We start from the raw sequence: 19,415 nt of genomic DNA, 5'->3' as shown, positions 1-19,415 counted from the left end.
TTCTCCTTAGTTTCACACCCGAAGCCACTAAAAAAGGGGTTGGAAAAGAGGAGGCAAACTAATAGTGCATTATCTTCAAAACACATAAAAATGTATTGAAAATGCACTTACATATAGTTGAAAAAAAAAGCATGGATTCAAGCCGGTACGGCCGCCTGCAGTGTGGACCGTGCAAAGGATAATGACGGCGCGGCTCTCCTCAAATCCTACGCGTTTCTCCCAAATGGGCTTCCGCTGGGACAGGAGCTGTCCCTAGCATGCGGGCAGCTAGGGAGTAACCAAAAGGAAAACATATGGAGAGGACTCTGCTCTCTGGGTGATCGATGTGCATTGCAGCATCTTATCAAAGTTTGGTGTAGTCGCCTATCTTTCTCTTCTTTTCTGTCCTGAGGAGAGAAATGTTTGTTGAAGTAAGGTTTGCTTTCTGCATAGCGGTACCCCCGCAGGGGCCGCTTGGATATTGGTTTGCCTGGGCCTCCCACTGATTACTCCACAGCCAGATACAGGGTATTTTCACACAGCCAGGTGCACACACTTTTCCGCTCGTTGTCTCCAATGACCAGTCTAGGGGATGTGTTTTTATGTTTTATTTGGAGAACTTGGATAGGAGAAGAAAAACCAGAGCTATCCTGAGAGTCCCAACATCCTATCTGTTCAGAGAAATGGGAACCTACAGATGTTCACAAGGAACCACTGTCATATATGTGGACTTTAAGGGCACAGCATGAGACAGATAACAACTACATGGATTTATCCTAAAATAACATTTATTGATTTATCTAAAACCAGATCTCAATAAAATGAGGAAACTGGCCCCAAACTGAGCTCAGCTCGTACACAGGAGATCAATGTCTCCTACTAATTTCACTCATGTACATCATACATATATAAGGATAAGTTGGTAGATATCATAAGGTTGGTGTAGGTATAGATATTTCCTCTCTTCACTTAGATGTAACATTTAGTGACGGCCATGTACTTTATTACTGAATATATCTTATTATTATTATAACAATCTCCTTATTATATGGATTTTTTTTGTGTCAGCTTTTTTTGTATACATGTCTGCATCATATTTATTACTGATGTCAACATTTGTATCAATTACTGTATGTATAATAAATGACTACATTCAGATTCTATTTTTGTATATCTTAGTTGGTGACCGGCCTCATTTAAAGTCCCACAACCTCTGTTTTCTGTTTGAGATCAAGGTAAGGGAATGGCGCTGCCCTCTATAGGTAGTGCAGTGGTGTCCAAACTTTTTTCAAAGAAGGCCAGATTTCAGTGGCGGCTGGTGCTCAAAATTTTTTTGGGGGGGGCGCAAAAATAAAAAATATAATAGGTATTGCTTTGCGGCAAAAAAACGCTGTAAAAATTGTGTGACTTAACAAACAATCATTATGTTGGTTCAAGATTGACCAGCCTGTCCCCATTCAATGCACAGTGACTAGCATGTCCCCCATCAATGCACAGTGACCTGACCAGCATGTCCCCATTCAATGCACAGTGACCAGCATGTCCCTCATCAATGCACAGTGACCTGACCAGCATGTCCCCATTCAATGCACAGTGACTAGCATGTCCCTCATCAATGCACAGTGACCTGACCAGCATGTCCCCATTCAATGCACAGTGACCAGCATGTCCCTCATCAATGCACAGTGACCTGACCAGCATGTCCCCCATCAATGCACAGTGACCTGACCAGCATGTCCCCATTCAATGCACAGTGACCTTACCAGCATGTCCCCATTCAATGCACAGTGACCAGCATGTCCCTCATCAATGCACAGTGACCTGACCAGCATGTCCCCATTAATGCACAGTGACCTGACCAGCATGTCCCCATTAATGCACAGTGACCACCTGACCAGCATGTCCCCATTAATGCATAGTGACCTGACCAGCATGTCCCCATTCAATGCACAGCGACCTGACCAGCATGTCCCCATTCATGCACAGTGACCTGACCAGCATGTCCCTATTAATGCACAGTGACCTGACCAGCATGTCCCCATTAATGCACAGTGACCACCTGACCAGCATGTCCCCATTAATGCACAGTGACCACCTGACCAGCATGTCCCCATCAATGCATAGTGACCACCTGACCAGCATGTCCCCATCAATGCACAGTGACCACCTGACCAGCATGTCCCAATCAATGCACAGTGACCTGACCAGCATGTCCCTATTAATGCACAGTGACCTGACCAGCATGTCCCCCCATCTATGCACAGTGACCTGACCAGCATGTCCCCATTAATGCACAGTGACCACCTGACCACAGTCATGTCACACATGGGTCAGGTCACAGGTCATGTTACAGTCATGTCACAGGTCATGTCACAGTCAGGTCATGTCACAGGTCATGTCTCAGGTCATAGGTCGTGTCACAGGTCATGTCACAGGTCATGTCACTTACCTGCTCTTGATCCTCCTGCAGCAGAGCGCAGACTTCCAGTTATTCTGTGCCAGCAGCTGCAGCGGGACGGGTGGCCTCACGTTGTGAATGATTGGTCGGACTCTGCTCGATCGGATCGTGCAGAGCGGCGGCAGCTTCTCCCCTCCTCGCGACTCCTCTTCTGCGGCGGCGGGAAGGTGACCGGGCGGTGACGGTGAGTGACTGATCCACGCACCGGCACCGCCCCCAACGAGGTCAGCATGGATGTCCTGAATCATGATTGGTCCAGGCTGGAGTCTGGACCAATCATGATCCAAGACATCACAAAAGGGGGGTGGTGTAGCGCTGTGCTCTGCGCTACAGTTACGCCCCAGAAGGCCGCCAATCAGCGACTCTGCGGGTGGAAAACCCCACCCCCCCATAGGCACCAATGAGGCGGGCGCCAAAAGGGGGGTGGTGTAGCGCAGTGCTCTGCGCTACAGTTACGCCCCAGAAGGCCACCTGTCTTTTTTTTTTCTTTTTTTAATCTTTTTTCTTTTTTGGGGGGGGGGGGGGGCGGCGCCCCTGTGCCCCCTATCGGCCGACCGCCACTGCCAGATTTGACGATGTGAACATGCGTGAGGGCCGACCATTTTGCCTGACATTTGAACCATTAAAATTAAATACACACACACATACATACATACATACATACACACACACACACACACACACACACACACATATATATATATATATACAGGGCTCAGAATTTCAAGTCATGAGCTACTAGCCAGGCCTTAAGAGTTACTCGCCACTTGTTGCCCCACCCAAACCCTACCCTGCTCCGCCCCTAAACACGCCCTCGCCAGAGTGACCACAGCGTGCCCCCTTTCCATGCAGACGGCGTGCCCCCTTTCAATGCAGAGTGCCCACAGCATGCCCCCTTAAATGCAGTGTGACCACAGCTTGCCCCCTTAAATGCAGAGTGACCACAGCGTGCCCCCTTAAATGCAGAGTTCCCACAGCGTGCCCCCTTAAATGTAGAGTGACCATAGCGTGCCCCCTTAAATGCAGAGTGCCCACAGCGTGCCCCCTTAAATGTAGAGTGACCATTGCGTGCCCCCTTAAACGCAGAGTTAGCACAGCATGCAGAGAGACCAGCGTGCACTTACCTGATACAGCGGCTGCTTCTCCTCAATCCTCCGGGTCTCCCGAGTCATCCTCCTCGGCCAATGGCAATTGTTCGCCTTTCGGTCGATCAGGAAACGGGTCTCGGACCCGTTTCCTGATTGGCCTGGAGGAGGATCAGGAGGCGGATCTGTGTGACAATAGCGAATATTTATTCGCTATTGTCACACAATGGGTGGGCTCAGGGCGCACTGCTCTTCCCCCCCGGGTCCACCCTTTTCTGAAGAACAATGCAGAACAGCAGCGGCGGTAGGCACTACATTCCCCATACAGCTCAGGGGGCCATATAAAACTAAAGGACGGGCCGCAACTGGCCCGCGGGCTGGACTTTGGACATGACTGAGGTAGTGTAAAAGTTTAGACAGGAAAGTGTGTAGATATATGCAAAATGAGGAGAATAAATAATTAAATGTTAAAAGGGTAGGTATGCACAAAGAGGAGTGTGTGAATGTATGCACAACAGGTGGATAAATAAATAATTAAATGAATGAGCAAGTAAGCATCAAAATAAATAAATAAATGAAAATGAGCATATAAAACGCAATTACAGTGGATAATATCTCACATAAATATAGTGTATCATTGGTGAAAAGTGTCAACAAATGAAATATAGTGTGTATAAAGTGACTTGTGCATACAAATATAAATATATAAAACATATATAGAGTCAGGTAAGGTGCAAACTATAAACTGGCAAATGGCAAAATTTAAATAAATAAAGTGACCAGTGCCAATTAGGTGGGTGATGAAAAGGTGACTTGGTGGCAGCACATGTAAAGTGCTGTATACAATAAGTGTATAAAACAAAATAACTAAGTGACAAGACAAGCTGGTGGTCCAGCAATAAGGGGAAATTAAAGGGACGTATTTAGTCCATATATGTGACAAAGAATCTTCATATAATAGATGCTGGATACAACCCCGTGGATGAGGTGCTCGGTGACCCCTAGGGAAGGTAGCCCACTCACCAAAAATACCCACCCCACACAGGGGTATAGAGCAGGTATATAAATATGGCAGGTATTCCTCTTTTGGATCCTGTTCCTCTCCGGGTGTCCTGAGGTGGGGGTATATCTGAAGTGCCCAGTAGGGCTCTGTTATGGCTCCTACAGGTAGGCCCAGACGTCAGGGGGGTCCACTCTCATATATACGTGTATACTCCGGAATCAGCCAGGTATAGTGGGACAGGTATGGGTAGATGGAAGATAGAGGCCAATAGTGTGATACTGCTATAACTATTTTATTGCATAAAACAAATAGTAGGGTACTCACAATAATCCTTATTAAAATGAGCGTAGTGTAAGCCTTTGGAACGCAATGCGTTCCACGCGAATGCCAGAACCGGAAGTGATGCGATGGCGCTGTACGCGTTTCGTCATCCAACGTCTTCAGCAGCGTCCAGCGTTCAATGTCTCCTACTAATTTCACTCATGTACATCATACATATATAAGGATAAGTTGGTATATATCATAAGGTTGGTGTAGGTATAGATATTTCCTCTCTTCACTTAGATGTAACATTTAGTGACGGCCATGAACTTTATTACTGAATATATCTTATTACTACTATAACAATCTCCTTACTATATGGATTTTTTTGTGTCAGCTTTTTTTTGTATACATGTCTGCATCAAATTTGTTATTGATGTCAACATTTGTATCAATTACTGTATGTATAATAAATGACTACGTTCAGATTCTATTTTTGTAACCTGCACTGGCGTACTGAGGAATCCAAGCACTGAACTAGCCCTCCTAAACCTCAACATTGACACATATCCCCTCATGTATAGACAAATAATAATCCACGTCCTATTAGCTGCCAGAAACCGAATACTTAGAAACTGGAAATCCAAAGTCATTCCAAACCTTTCCGAAGTTATACATTTAGTAAACGAGAACTATGTAGTTGAGCAAGCACTGTCAATTAATAACCTAACCTACAGTAAATTTCAACTTGCAAGGGCATCATGGCCCTTTCTTACACCTGATATCAAAATGTCCTAAACCTATTTTAGGGTGGAGTCCGGGAACTAGTCCTCCCTGGCCTGGAGACATTGATCCCTACGGGTTCTGGGCTGGGGAGGACGGTCCCGTCCTCTATCCTCTACCTTCAATGTTATGATTTTGCATATGTACTAACTGTACCTTATTGCTTATGAGACTTGAACTGGATACACCTTTGTACCCTTGTATTTTTCTCCCCTCCCTCCCCTTGTTAATTGTAACACTCCCTATGTTATCCTCCATGTTGGAGGTTTATTCCTAGGTTACCTTATCCTTGAAAATCAATACAAATTTATTGAAGCAAAAAATAGATTCTATTTTTGTATATCTTAGTTGGTGACCGGCCTTATTTAAAGTCCCACGACCTCTTTTTTCTGTTTGCATTAACCATTAGGGATGGAGGCACATCACTGTGTTTGCTTCAGATCATATTCCTCCATCTTTGTCTGTTCACTGGTCAATGCGTTTCACACAAGGCTTCTTCAAGACTATGAAGATGTACAGACAGTTTTCTCTTAAAATTAACAGACTCGATATTAGTGTTTCATAAACATAGAACATAATCTGTATTTATGTACATCATAATAAATACAAACATGGCTTACTAGCACACGGCCTTCCTTCCAACCCCCAACAAATTAGGTCGGGGCAGACACGGGGGAAAAAATCGGACCAAAATGTGTTGTGTATATATAGGTATCTGTCCTGATGATCCTAGGTACAAGATAAAATATACAGTATCTCACAAAAGTAAGTACACCCCTCACATTTTTTGTAAGTATTTTATTCTATCTTTTCATGTGACAACACTGAAGCAATGACACTTTGCTACAACGTAAAGTAGTGAGTGTACAGCTTGTATAACAGTGTAAATTTGCTGTCCCCTCAAAATAACTCAACACAGCCATTAATGTCTAAACCACTGGCAACAAAAGTGAGCACACCCTTAAGTGCTTAAGTGACAATGTCCAAATTAGGCCCAATTAGCCATTTTCCCTCCCCAGTGTCATGTGACTCATTAGTGTTACAAGGTCTCAGGTGTGAATGGGGAGCAGGTGTGTTAAATTTGGTGTTATCGCTCTCACTCTCTCATACTGGTCACTGGAAGCTCAACATGGCACCTCATGGCAAATAACTCTCTGAGGATCTGAACAAAAAGAATTGTTGCTCTACAAAAAGATGGCCTAGGCTATAAGAAGATTGCCAAGACATTGAAACTGAGCTGCAGCATGGTGGCCAAGATCATACAGCGGTTTAACAGGAGAGGTTCTACTCAGAACAGGCCTCACCATGATCAGCATCATATGCAGTGGTTGTCTTTGGGAAATAAACATATGAGTGCTGCCAGCATTGCTGCAGAGGTTGAAGGGGTGGGAGTCAACCTGTCAATGCTCAGACCATACGCCGCACACTGCATCAAATTGGTCTGCATGGCTGTCGTCCCAGAAGGAAGCCACTTCTAAAGATGATGCACAAGAAAGCCCACAAACATTTGCTGAAGACAAGCAGACTAAGGACATGGATTACTGGAACCATGTCCTATGGTCTGAGGAGACCAAGATAAACTTATTTGGTTCAGATGGTGTGAAGCGTGTGTGGCGGCAACTAGGTGAGGAGTACAAAGACAAGTGTGTCTTGCCTACAGTCAAGCATGGTGGTGGGAGAGTCATGGTCTGGAGCTGCATTAGTGCTGCCGACACTGGGGATCTACAGTTCATTGAAGGAACCATGAATGCCAACATGTACTGTGACATACTGAAGTAGAGGATGATCCCCTCCCTTCGTAGACTGGGCCACAGGGCAGTATTCCAACATGATAACGACCCCAAACACCTCCAAGACGACCACTGCCTTGCTAAAGAAGCTGAGGGTAAAGATAATGGACTGGCCAGGCATGTCTCCAGACCTAAACCCTATTGAGCATCTGTGTGGTATCCTCAAATGGAAGGTGGAGGAGCGCAAGGTCTCTAACATTCACCAACTCCTTGATGTCATCATGGAGGAGGGGAAGAGGACTCCAGTGGCAACCTGTGAAGCTCTGGTGAACTCCATGCCCAAGAGAATTAAGGCATTGGTGGAAAATAATGGTGGCCACGCAAAATATTGACACCCTGGGCCTAATTTGGACATTTTTACTTAGGGGTGTACTCACTTTTGTTGCCAGCGGTTTAGACATTAATGGCTGTGTGTTGAGTTATTTTGAGGGACAGCAAATTTACACTGTTATACAAGCTGTACACTCACTACTTTACATTGTAGCAAAGTGTCATTTCTTCCGTGTTGTCACATGAAAAGATAGAATTAAATGTTTACAAAAATGTAATGGGGTGTACTTATTTTGTGAGATACTGTATGTGTATGTATATATATATATATATATATATATATATATATATATATATATACACACACGCACATACAGTGTACACAAATGTTTTGCCTTTTATCTCTATTTTACATTGAATGGGTTGTTCTACAAGGCGATCGTTTACATACACAGCGCTTTTGCTGCACTTTTGATTTGCTTTTGAGGCGTTAGCAGTGCACTTTTTTTTTTGTTAAGGACACGTGACTCAAAAACTACTTTAAAAAGCATTTTGGAGGCGCTTCCCATTTATTTCAATGAAGAGGGGCGTTTTTGAGGTGCTTTTTTTTACCGTTCCAAACAAGTTCCAAAGATACTGCTTGCAGGGTTTTTTATTACAGCCCCCCCCCCCCCCCCCCGCCATAGTGTGAAAGCATTCATTGATTTTAATGGGAATGAGAAAGAAAGAAAGAAAGAGAAAAGGAAGTAAGTCCGGTGGGGATTTACCGCCAGCCGTTCCTGCAGTCAACACCTTGTGTGTGGAACCTGCAGATAGGGGGAGCCAAGGAGACCATATTATGTGGAAGAGGGGTTGTTTGTCTCGGAAGACACAAACCATTCTTTCATTTAGCATTATCCATGTGAGCTTACACTTCGTTAGGACGATGTCTATATCTGGGCTTTTCCAGGCGGATAGCAATTTTGGCCGCCAAGAACATGAAGTATATTAAGGAAGAGAGGAAAGATCGCTGGTGCCGCACATCCATGGAGTCCTATGGTGGTATGAGAGAGACAACCTCAGCCTGGGCTCCCACCAGTCCACGCCCCCATGTTTTACTCCGCCCCCAGAGCTTAGTCATGGGGAAGAACATGAAGTATATTAAGGTCTGTGTGTGTCTCAGGACATTTTCCACTGGTTTACTCAGAAGGGTAATACTTGCATCTGTGGTAACATTGACTGTCGTACCTGAAAAAATAAAAGCGTACCCTCATCCAAAAGAGACGCACTTTAGGACAAGTCCACCATAGGTGTAGAAAGGTGTCCATCTGGCCACACCCCCTGAAGCAGGAGGCCGACGAGCCAGGGGGATGACACCAATTTCTATTATACTTAGCGCCATCAAATGGCCAAATGCACATTTTTAGTTTTAAATGAATGGTTGGTTTAACCACTTAAGCTCCGGAAAGTTTTACCCCCTTCATGACCAGAGCATTATTTTTTGCTATTCACCACTGCACTACTATAACTGGTAATTGCGCGGTCATGCAACACTGTACAAAAATTACATTTATATAATTTTTTTCACACAAATAAAGATTTTTTTGTGGTCTTCGATCACAACTGTGTTTTTATTTTTTATTAAATAAACAGACATTTTGAAAAAAAAAAAAAAACAATATTTCTATTATAAAATATATCCAATAAATAAAAAAAATAATAAAAAAAATGTCTGCATATGTTTAGGTTAAACAGTATTCCATTACATGTCTTTGGTAAAAAAATAAATCCCAATAAGTGAATTTACACAGCTATGATGTTATACTGGTAATGGTGGTGATCAGCAACTTATAGTGGGACTGTGATAGTGTGGCGGACAATCTGGCGCTAGCTGACGTTGGCTGGGAGGGGCATTAACTGACACTGACATCACCAGTGACACCAATACAGAGATCAGTGATAATACTATACACTGTCACTGTACTAATGACACCGGCTGGGGACTGACACTGACATCACCAGTGATACCAATACAGAGATCAGTGATAATACTATACACTGTCACTGTACTAATGACAATGACTGGGAAGGGGTTAATATCTAGGGACAATCAAAGATTTAACTGTGTGCCTAACACTGTGTAGTGTGTGTAATCTGCGCTGCTTTCACTAACCACCCTTGTTTTTTCCCCCTTATTTACAGTAAGTTAATTGGACGAATGTGACAAACATTCATTCAGCTGTTAAAAATTCTGGCTGTATTTTAATTAACACAGTGATTTCCTATGATCGCCAGCTCCATCTAGTGGCCATATTACGGAATTTTTCCTGAAATACCTCCATCAGTAAAAATAGTGCAATAAAGGATTATGGCCACTAGATGGAACCAATGATCATATGAGATAAAATATTGCCAAAACTTGTCACAGCTGGGCGAATGTTGGTCACACTCATTTAACTATATTCGTATTTTTAAATAGACCTCTAAATGTTTCTGAAAGCTCACATCACAAAATGTACTCAGCCAATGAAAGGTAATGACTCTGTGACAGACCTAACCAGGACAGAGGCTTTTGGAGAGGACTGGGAGCGAGCCTCTTACCCACTGACTATGGGCCCTGGCATTTAAGGGAACACTTCTCTTTGGAAGGTGTATGCCTGGGGGATCCGTGGAGTGGTCTTGTTTCTGATTCAAGTTTATGTCTCCCCAAAAAACACAGACTCCGGGAACTGGAGGTTCCATATCCATATTTGGGGCCTCTATGCCTCAAATCCGCAATGACTGTAGATGTTATGTAATCAGCCCAAACCACTGGGGCCTCCTGCTATAACGTGTTTATGGTAAGTAGATCTCTCCCATTGTTCCATTGTCTCTGTCTGTCTGCTAGTATTGTCCCCTCCACCTAGGCTGGTTTAAGTGACCAGTTAATTAGCTCATGTTAAGTATATCACTGTAAGTTATCAGTTGCTAGAGGGGGAGTAGCGTAGTTTATGTTGGCTGTTCCTTAGTTATGTTAATTATATTCTTGTTTACAGTTTGTATTGTTAGGGTAATATGATCAGGAGGGGATGTCCTCCTGTACGGTATGAAGTATGTGTCTGAGCTTCAATAAACAGTCATTCCTTTGGATTTTACCTCACATCTTGTCTGTGTACGATGTTTGTGGTAAAAGGGGCTGCTATTAGTTCTCAGTCTGCCCGACACGATTTGGAGGGCAGGAAGCACAGTTTGGTGGAAGGAAGCACCTAGTCAGGGTGCCAAGCGGTTCCATCACAGACTCCATTTTTATTTTTCTACTGATATCAATGGCCAACACGGTACAACACTTCATCCATGTCTTTAACAGATAGAATATGATACAAGGATATGACAAGTGTAAAAAGTAACAACATCCCAAACAATCAAATAGACTGGAATGGTGTGGAGGCAGAGTGGAACATTCATGATACTACATAGAATGCTTATCAGACAATGTATATAAAAAAATATAAAGTTTATTAACCACTTGCCAACCGCCTCTTGTATTTTTACTGCGGCAGGCTGACTCCTACAGGCAAAACAACGTAGATCTACATCGCTCACCTGGGAGGAGCTAGGGGGTGAGCGCTCGCCCCCAATCATCAGCGGGGAAGTCGATACGGGTGTCAGGCAGCTCCGATTGCCGCCTGACACCTGCGATCGTTCCTCGCTGAGAGAGAAGGACAGTCTGCTGTTGTAAACACAACTGACCGTTCTTCTCCCTGGGATGATCACAAAGCTCATGTGATCCTTCTATATAGAATCACAGGTCTCTATGGTCATCTCAGAAGCCACCCCCCCCACAGTTAGAATCACTCCCCTAGGTACACATTTAACCCCTTGATCACGGATACTGTTAACCCCCTCCCTGACAGTGTCATTATTACAGTAACAGTGCATATTTATAGCACTGATTACTGTAGTAATGTCACTGGTCTCCCCAAAAGTGTCAAAAATGTCAGTTAGGGGTCCGATTTGTCCGCCGCAATGTCGCAGTCCTGCAAAAAAAAAAATCGCAGATCGCCGCCATTACTAGTAAAAAAAAAAAAAAACAATAAAAATGACATATTTCCTGTAGTTAGTAGACAAAATAACTTTTGTGCAAACCAATCAAAATACGCTTATTGCGATTTTCTTTACCACAAACATGTAGCAGAAAACAAGTTGGCCTAAAATATTAAAACATTTTGATTTTTAGATTTTTTTTTTGAGAATGTCATATAGCAGAATGTGAAAAATATTTTTTTTTCCAAAATTGTCGCACTTTTTTGTTTATAGCGCAAAAAGTAAAAATTGCACAGGTGATCAAATGCCACCAAAAAAAAGCTCTATTTGTGGGAAAAAAAGGACATCAATTTTATTTGGGTACAGCGTCGTACGACCGCGCAATTGTCCGTTAAAGTAATGCAGTGCCTGGTCATTAACAGGGCAAATCCTTCCGGACCAGAAGTGGTTAAATACATATAAAAACTGCACATACAATTTGTGCTCAAATAAAGAGCAACATAGGACAAAATATAGAAATAACCAAAAACAACAAACTATACAACTTGAAAAAGACTGTAAATGGTCCAGATATGTTTATTGAACCAAGTATACCCTACTGCTCCTCTCAGCTGAATATGGGTCACCACTAGAGGTAAAGGGACCCACGCCAGGGTTAGTGGCGTCTATTGCAACAACCCAACATGTTTCGCGGGGATACCGCTTCTTCAGGGGTTAAATGAGGAGGGTATATACGTATATATAGGTTTCTGTGAATGATAAAATAATATACAATCGGACATCGGTTATACATATACGCATACACAAAAGAGTTTATTTTGGTAACAATACTGTCAATCTATGAATTTAAAAAAAATTGTCACATTTCGTACACATATTAAAGATGCAGAGAATGGTGGAATGCAGGTTTATGTACAAATGGAAGAAAAAACCATCCTGAACAAACTCTCCCAGGGCACACCGGTATTGGATGGAACGCCTCACAGGCGAGTATGGGGTGCAAAAGAATATTAGGTGAACACGTAGCGCACCAGCAGGTGCCCCCATGCGCATCATCACCCAAGGGTAGACACAGTATAAAAGGTATATAAGTTCCTATCTATGCATATAGAGGAATTAGGAATGATAAAGACATACCAGAGTCCAGGTCAATAAATAATATCCGTCACTGGACAAAAAAGGAGATGGAGGATCACCACCACATAGAAGAACATAGGAAGGGGAGGTAACTTCAATATAAGGTAACATAAAATGAATAATTAGATATAACATCTGTGTATACTGTAACATACACTATATTAGAGCATATATACAAGCATATGTCAATTAGGGATGGCCTTGCAGTTTGCCCAGCGGTCGGTTTGCGGCAAACTTTGCTTGTTCACAGTCTGCTATTGCGAACATATGGCGTTGTTTGTGGCGGAAATATTAGTTTACATTGGTTTACATTGGGGAGAACTTTGACCCATGACACAGACATCAAGTGGAACGGGACAGCCAATTGAGACCTTTCAGCACATGGACATACCCCCTACCTTATAAATAGACCTGAGCTGGCGTCCATTTCACATTCTGCTTTTTGTCAGTGTAGGGAGAGGTTTGCTGTGTGCAACAGGGACAGATTGTCAGTGACACAGATCGCTCTGTTAAGGTCCACAAAAGTCCTTTTAAGGACTGGTATTTGGTATAGGTGTACTATTTTTTGATGTGCAGTGCACTATATAGGGGTGTAATCCACTTATAATATACTTTCTAATATAGAAAGCATATTATAGTGGATTTGTATTGTGCACTGTGCAGCATTGTGACTGGTGTGGTGAGCGTTTCTGCAGCAATACTACAAACAGTGAAAAAAGCACTTTTAAAAAAGTATTATAACTGGTGTGATAGACCAGTGGCCCCCCTAAATGATAGATTGAAGCGGGGTGTTATCTAACAATATACTTTTATAACAGTGTATTTGGGTACTGCAAAAATGTTGCCTCTTGCTGCATTAACTCTGCTACACACAGTGACAACAGTTACTGGCCAATTTTTTGTACAACTGTGGTGATAGACCACTGGCCCCCCAATACCACAGTTTGAAGCGGGGTGTTATCTGAGTATACTTTTATAAGTGTATTTTAGTCCTGCAAAAATATTACCTCTTTTGCTGCGTTAATTCTGCTACACACAGTGCTAAACTTACTGGCCAATTTTTTGTACAGCTGGTGTGATAGACCAATGGCCTCCCAATACCACAGATTGAAGTGGGGTGTTATCTGAGTATACTTTTATAAGTGTATTTGTGTCCTGCAAAAATTTTGCCTCTTTTGCTGCGTTAACTCTGCTACACACAGTGCCAAACTCACTGGCCAATTTTTTGTACAGCTGGTGTGATAGACCAGTGGCCCCCTGATACCAAAGATTGAAGTGGGGAGTTATCTGAGTATACTTATTTCTGTCGTGCAAAAATATTGCCTCTTTTGCTGCGTTAACTCTGCTACACACAGTGACAACAGATACTGGCCAATTTTTTGTAGAACTGGTGTGATAGACCAGTGGCCCCCCAATACCACAGATTGAAGCGGGGTGTTATATACCTTGTTCCATATATACTGCACTTCTCAAGAGACTTTTGTCACAGGGTAATTTTAAAAATGACAGGCAGAGGAAGAGGCAGGCCCTTACGCAGGGGTGGTAGGGGTAGGGCAGGAGCAGTAGGCCGGAGCCAAAGTGTGAAGTTTCAGAAGGTGCGTTTGATTACGTCAAAGGACGCACCAGACTTGGTTGAGTGGCTCACTCAGCCTTCCTCTTCTGCACCCTCATCATCCTCACTATCTGCACACTCTTCACTCTCTGCTGTGTGCACCCCCAAAGTCACCACCACCACATATACCCTCCGCTTGAAATCACTGGAATTATTTTCCGATCCATCAAAAGACATTTGCAATGCGCAGCCATTCTTGGCATCGGATCAGGAAGAGGAGGTAGAAACAGCCCCCACTCAGCAGTCTGACGACAGTACCCAGATCAGCCCAAGGAGGTTGATCCTCGCTATTGCTGCCTACTCCGAGATCTCTAATGTTAGTAGTGGGGAAGGTGACGTGGATGATGACGTGTCTATGGACATCACGTGGGTGTCCACAAAAGAGGAAAAGGAGGGGAATTCAGAGGGAGAGACGGAATAGCAGATAGGGAGGAGAAGCAGGCGGAAGTTACATTGCACAGGAGGGACAAAGCAGAGGTAAAATGTATCAGGAGCGAGCCATCAACCATGTACAGTCATATCTGGCACTCCCAGGACGTCGGCACATGGCTCCGCAGTGTGGGCTTTTTTTAATGTTTCCCCTGCTGACAATGGTGTTGCCATCTTCAGCCTTTTTAGTCAACGCATAAATCGCAGTAAGCCCAACACTCACCTAGGGACGACTGCCTTAAGAAGGCACCTGGACTCCCATCACCGAGCCCAGTGGGAGTAATGCCGTCAGAACCCACAAAGCCACACTCCAGGCTCTCACCATCCAGCCTCTTCTCCTTCTCTCTCCTCACAATTTTCCTCCACTCCACCTTCCATCATGCGGTCCTCACGTTGTTCTAGAAAAAGGCAGGCTTCCACGGCCCAAATGTTCGAGTGTAAAAAAATGATGACGCCGGATAACCCTCTTGTCCAACGGTTGACCGCGTGCTTGTCGGAACTGATAGCCAACTACTGCCATATCAACTGGTGGACTCGGAGGCCTTTCGAAAATTTGTGGCCATTGGAACACCACAATGGAAGGTCCCAGGAAGGAAATATTTCTTGCAGAAGGGCATCCCAGAGCTATCTGGCTATGTTCAGCGGCAAGTGAATGTATCTCTGGTACACAGTGTCAGTGCCAAGATACATCTGACCACAGACACATGGTCTAGCAAACATGGGCAGGGAAGGTATATAACTTTTACTGCCCACTGGGTGAACCTTCCGACGGCCGTCAAGCATGTAACCTGTGGCACCCATGTAGATTTGGTGTTACCACCACGGATTGAATGCAGGCCTGCTTCTTCTTCTCCTCCTCCTACTCCATCCTCCCTCTCCTCCTCAGCTGACTCCTCCTTTTCTGCTGCTACTGTCTCTTCCGCTGCGCCACCCAAGATCCCCAGAACCTATTCCACATAGGTGAGACGTTGCCATGCTGTGCTGCATCTGTTGTGCCTGGAAGCCAAGAGCCACACTGGTCCTGCACTCCTTTCAGCTTTGCGTTCACAGGCAGATCAGTGGCTGACACCGCTCAATTTGACAGTTGGTAAAGTGGTGTGCAACAACGGCGCCAATCTGCTGAGCGTGCTGAAACAGGGAAAAATTACACACGTGCCATGCATGGCATACGTCCTGGCCTTGGTCGTGCAGCGATTTATTGCCAAATACCCTGGGGTCCAGGACGTCTTGCGTCAGACCTGGAAAATCTCGGGCCATTTCAGAAGATCTTACACAGCCATGACTTGCCTTGCTGACATTCAGCGGCGACACAACCTGCCCGTCAGGCGTCTTATTTGTGACTGCCCGACGTGATGGAACTCAACCTTGTATATGCTTGATAGGCTGCTCCAGCAGAAACGTACAGTTAACGACTACCTGTATGAACTCTGTGGCAGGACAGGTTGGGGGGAGCTTGGTTTTTTTTAACCTCGCCAGTGACTGCTCATGCGCGATGCATGCAGACTTCTGTGGCCATTTGATGAGATTACCAAACTGGTCAGTCATGGCCAGGGCGCCATCAGTGACATCGTACCTTATGCCTTCTTTCTGGAGCGTGCATTGCGTCATGTCATTGATCAAGCCGTCGAGGAGCAGGAGCAGGAAGATTAGGAAGTCGCAATGTTGGATGAATTCCAAGGGGGTGCTACTCCATCTGAGACAAGTCAACAACAGGAGTCTGAAGAGGAGTCAGAGGAGGATGGGGACCCCCGTATAAAAATCATAAAGGGCAAGGACCAGTACTGGGTGGCAATGTACTTAGACCCCGGTACAAACAAAAAATGGCGGAAATGTTACCACCATCACAGTTGGCAGTCAGAATGCAGCACTTCCAGGCATTGCTTCGAGAAATGCTGCATTCTGATTTTGCGTGCGCTGGCAGAGGAATTTCCACTCACAGAGAAACAGTTGCGGGTAGCAATCCAACAGCGCCTGCAAGAAGAGGGTGGTCTGAAGATGTGTTGGTCACTTCAGATATGAAATCATTCTTTCAGCCGACCCATCGACAGCTGTACTCCGGATGCAGCATCGGGCAACACTTAGACCAACAGGTGTCCAACTACATCGGGTTAACGGCCGATGTGGATGCTCTGAGGAGTGATGAACCCCTGGACTACTGGGTGGGCAGGCTTGACCTCTGGCCAGATCTTGCACAATTTGCAATGGAACTGTTAGCTTGCCCCCCATCTAGTTTCCTGTCTGAAAGGACCTTCAGCACAGCAGGGTGGATCGTGACCGATAAGCGCACTCGCCTAGCTCATGACAGTGTTGACTACCTCACATTTATAAAAATGAATGAGGCATGGATCTCAGAGGAATTCAACACATGTGACCAGTAGACCATGTTTGATTACAATTCCTCATGACAGGCCACAAATATCTGCCAGACCGCCATCCACCCACAATTCATTGTCCTTGTCTTCAGTAAATACTGCAGCATAAAAGGCATTTCATAGTTACATAGTTACATAGTAGGTGAGGTTGAATAAAGACAATAGTCCATCCAGTTCAACCTGTGTAGGCATGTGTGGCTGTAATCATCTCCCATACCCCTGAATGTTCTGATCCTTGAGATGTAAGTCTAAGAGTCTTTTGAAAGCCACCATACTACCCGCAGAAACCACCTCTTGTGGTAGAGAATTCCACAATCTTGTTGCCCTAACAGTAAAGAACCCCCCGCGTTGCCTGAGGTTAAAACGCTTCTCCTCTAATCGCATTGTATGCCCTCGAGTCCTCATGCAATCCCTTCGAATGAACAGCTTTTTTTCTAAGCTGGGATCCCCATTAAGATATTTATAAATTGATATCATGTCCCCCCTCAGACGTCTCTTCTCCAGGGAGAATAAATCGAGCGATTGTAGACGCTCTTCATAGTCAAGGTCCTCCAATCCCCTAAGTAGTTTAGTTGCCCTTCTCTGGACTCTCTCCAGCTCCAACACATCCCTCCTGAGGACTGGCGACCAGAACTGGACGGAATACTCCAGATGCGGTCGGACCAGAGTTTTATAAAGTGGAAGGATTATAGTCTTATCTCTGGAATGCATCCCTTTCTTTATGCATGCTAATATTCTGTTGGCTTTGGAAGCTGCCGCTTGACATTGCATGCTGTTTCCTAATCTATCATCAACCAATACTCCCAGATCCTTCTCCATTTTTGATTCCCCCAAGGGCTCCCCTCCTAACGTGTATTGTGATTTTATGTTTTTAGTCCCCAAGTGCAAAACCTTACACTTCTCCACGTTAAACCTCATTTGCCATGTCGTTGCCCACTCTGTTATTTTGTCCAGGTCATTCTGCAGGATATCTGCTTCATGTTGTGAAGTTATTGCCCTGCCCAATTTTGTGTCATCTGCAAAAACTGATATCGAACTACTGATCCCGACCTCAATGTTGTTTATGAATAAATTGAACAAGGTTGGTCCCAGGACTGAGCCTTGGGGGACCCCGCTTACCACCTCAGACCAGTCTGAGTATGCGCTGTTTATTACTACCCTTTGGACCCGCCTTTTTAGCCAGTTCATGTCCATTGAATGCCTAGTTTTTGGGGCCTTTCATGGCCGACAATTATTTTTTCTGTCAATGTCTAATGTACCTTCAGCCACAGAATACAACGTTCTTAACTGTCAGGTAAACCCATGTGGGCTAATTTTTGGGGCCTATACTGGCCGACACTTACTTCTGTATTCTGTGAATGCCTAATGTACCTTCAGCCACGGAATACAACATTCTTAGCTTTCAGGTAAACTCATGTGGGCTAATTTTTGGGGCCTGTACTGGCCGACACTTACTTCTTTATCCTGTGAATGCCTAATGTACCTTCAGCCACAGAATACAAAGTTCTTAGCTGTCAGGTAAACACATGTGGGCTAATTTTTGGGGCCTGTACTGGCCGACACTTACTTCTTTATCCTGTGAATGCCTAATGTACCTTCAGCCCCAGAATACAACGTTCTTAGCTGTCAGGTAAATGCATGTGGACTAATTTTTGGGGCCTGTATTGGCCGACACTTACTTCTTTATCCTGTGAATGCCTAATTTTTCAGACAGACATTGAAAATTAATGGGTCTGTAAACGTTCCGCCAAATTGTGAAAGGGATGCGGACCCATTTTACAGATATGTCAATGGACCCTATATGTATTTGACAGGTATTTACCGGCTGCTGTCAGTTCTGGCTGATTTAGGGGAAAAAATACATTTTTTTGCTCTAAAAAAAAAAAATAAAATTTAGGGCAACTTTTCCAATTGCAATACTTCTGTTATGACAGTGTCCATGTGGTGGGACTATTTGTGCACTAAAGGTTTTTAAAGTTCTCCTTCCATTAAAGTCAATGTGGCCCGCCACGAACTTGAGAAAATGTGCCGCTAACGTTCGCGAACCGCCCCGGCCGATGTTCGTCCATCACTATGTCATGATGTTCACTGATGATCACTATGTTCGTGACATCACATGTCAATACTGACCATATACCCAGTATCATCCACTTGAGGGAACAGCCACTCAAAAGGAAAAGAGTCGAAGATGAAAGAAAATTAATATGTACTACTCAGAAGGTGAAAAAGATGTT

The 19,415-nt window shown here is 44.3% G+C and overlaps 2 protein-coding genes across 2 annotated transcripts in view; one reads left to right on the top strand and one right to left on the bottom strand.

Moving 5' to 3' along the window:
• LOC309550239 (uncharacterized protein) overlaps nt 1-19,415 on the bottom strand; it is a gene marked incomplete at both ends in the record, with an annotated part of 1,760,330 nt that overhangs the window by 469,200 nt on the left and 1,271,715 nt on the right.
• LOC309548805 (uncharacterized protein) overlaps nt 1-19,415 on the top strand; it is a gene marked incomplete at both ends in the record, with an annotated part of 74,421 nt that overhangs the window by 7,628 nt on the left and 47,378 nt on the right. The gene's annotated exons all lie outside the window — the stretch shown is intronic.

The sequence above is a fragment of the Pelophylax lessonae genome (assembly GCF_965119305.1).
Source record: "Pelophylax lessonae genome assembly, chromosome: 3".
Classification (NCBI taxonomy): Eukaryota; Metazoa; Chordata; class Amphibia; order Anura; family Ranidae; genus Pelophylax; species Pelophylax lessonae.
Note: the sequence above shows the minus strand (reverse complement) of the source record. Positions and strands in the feature narration are given on the sequence as shown.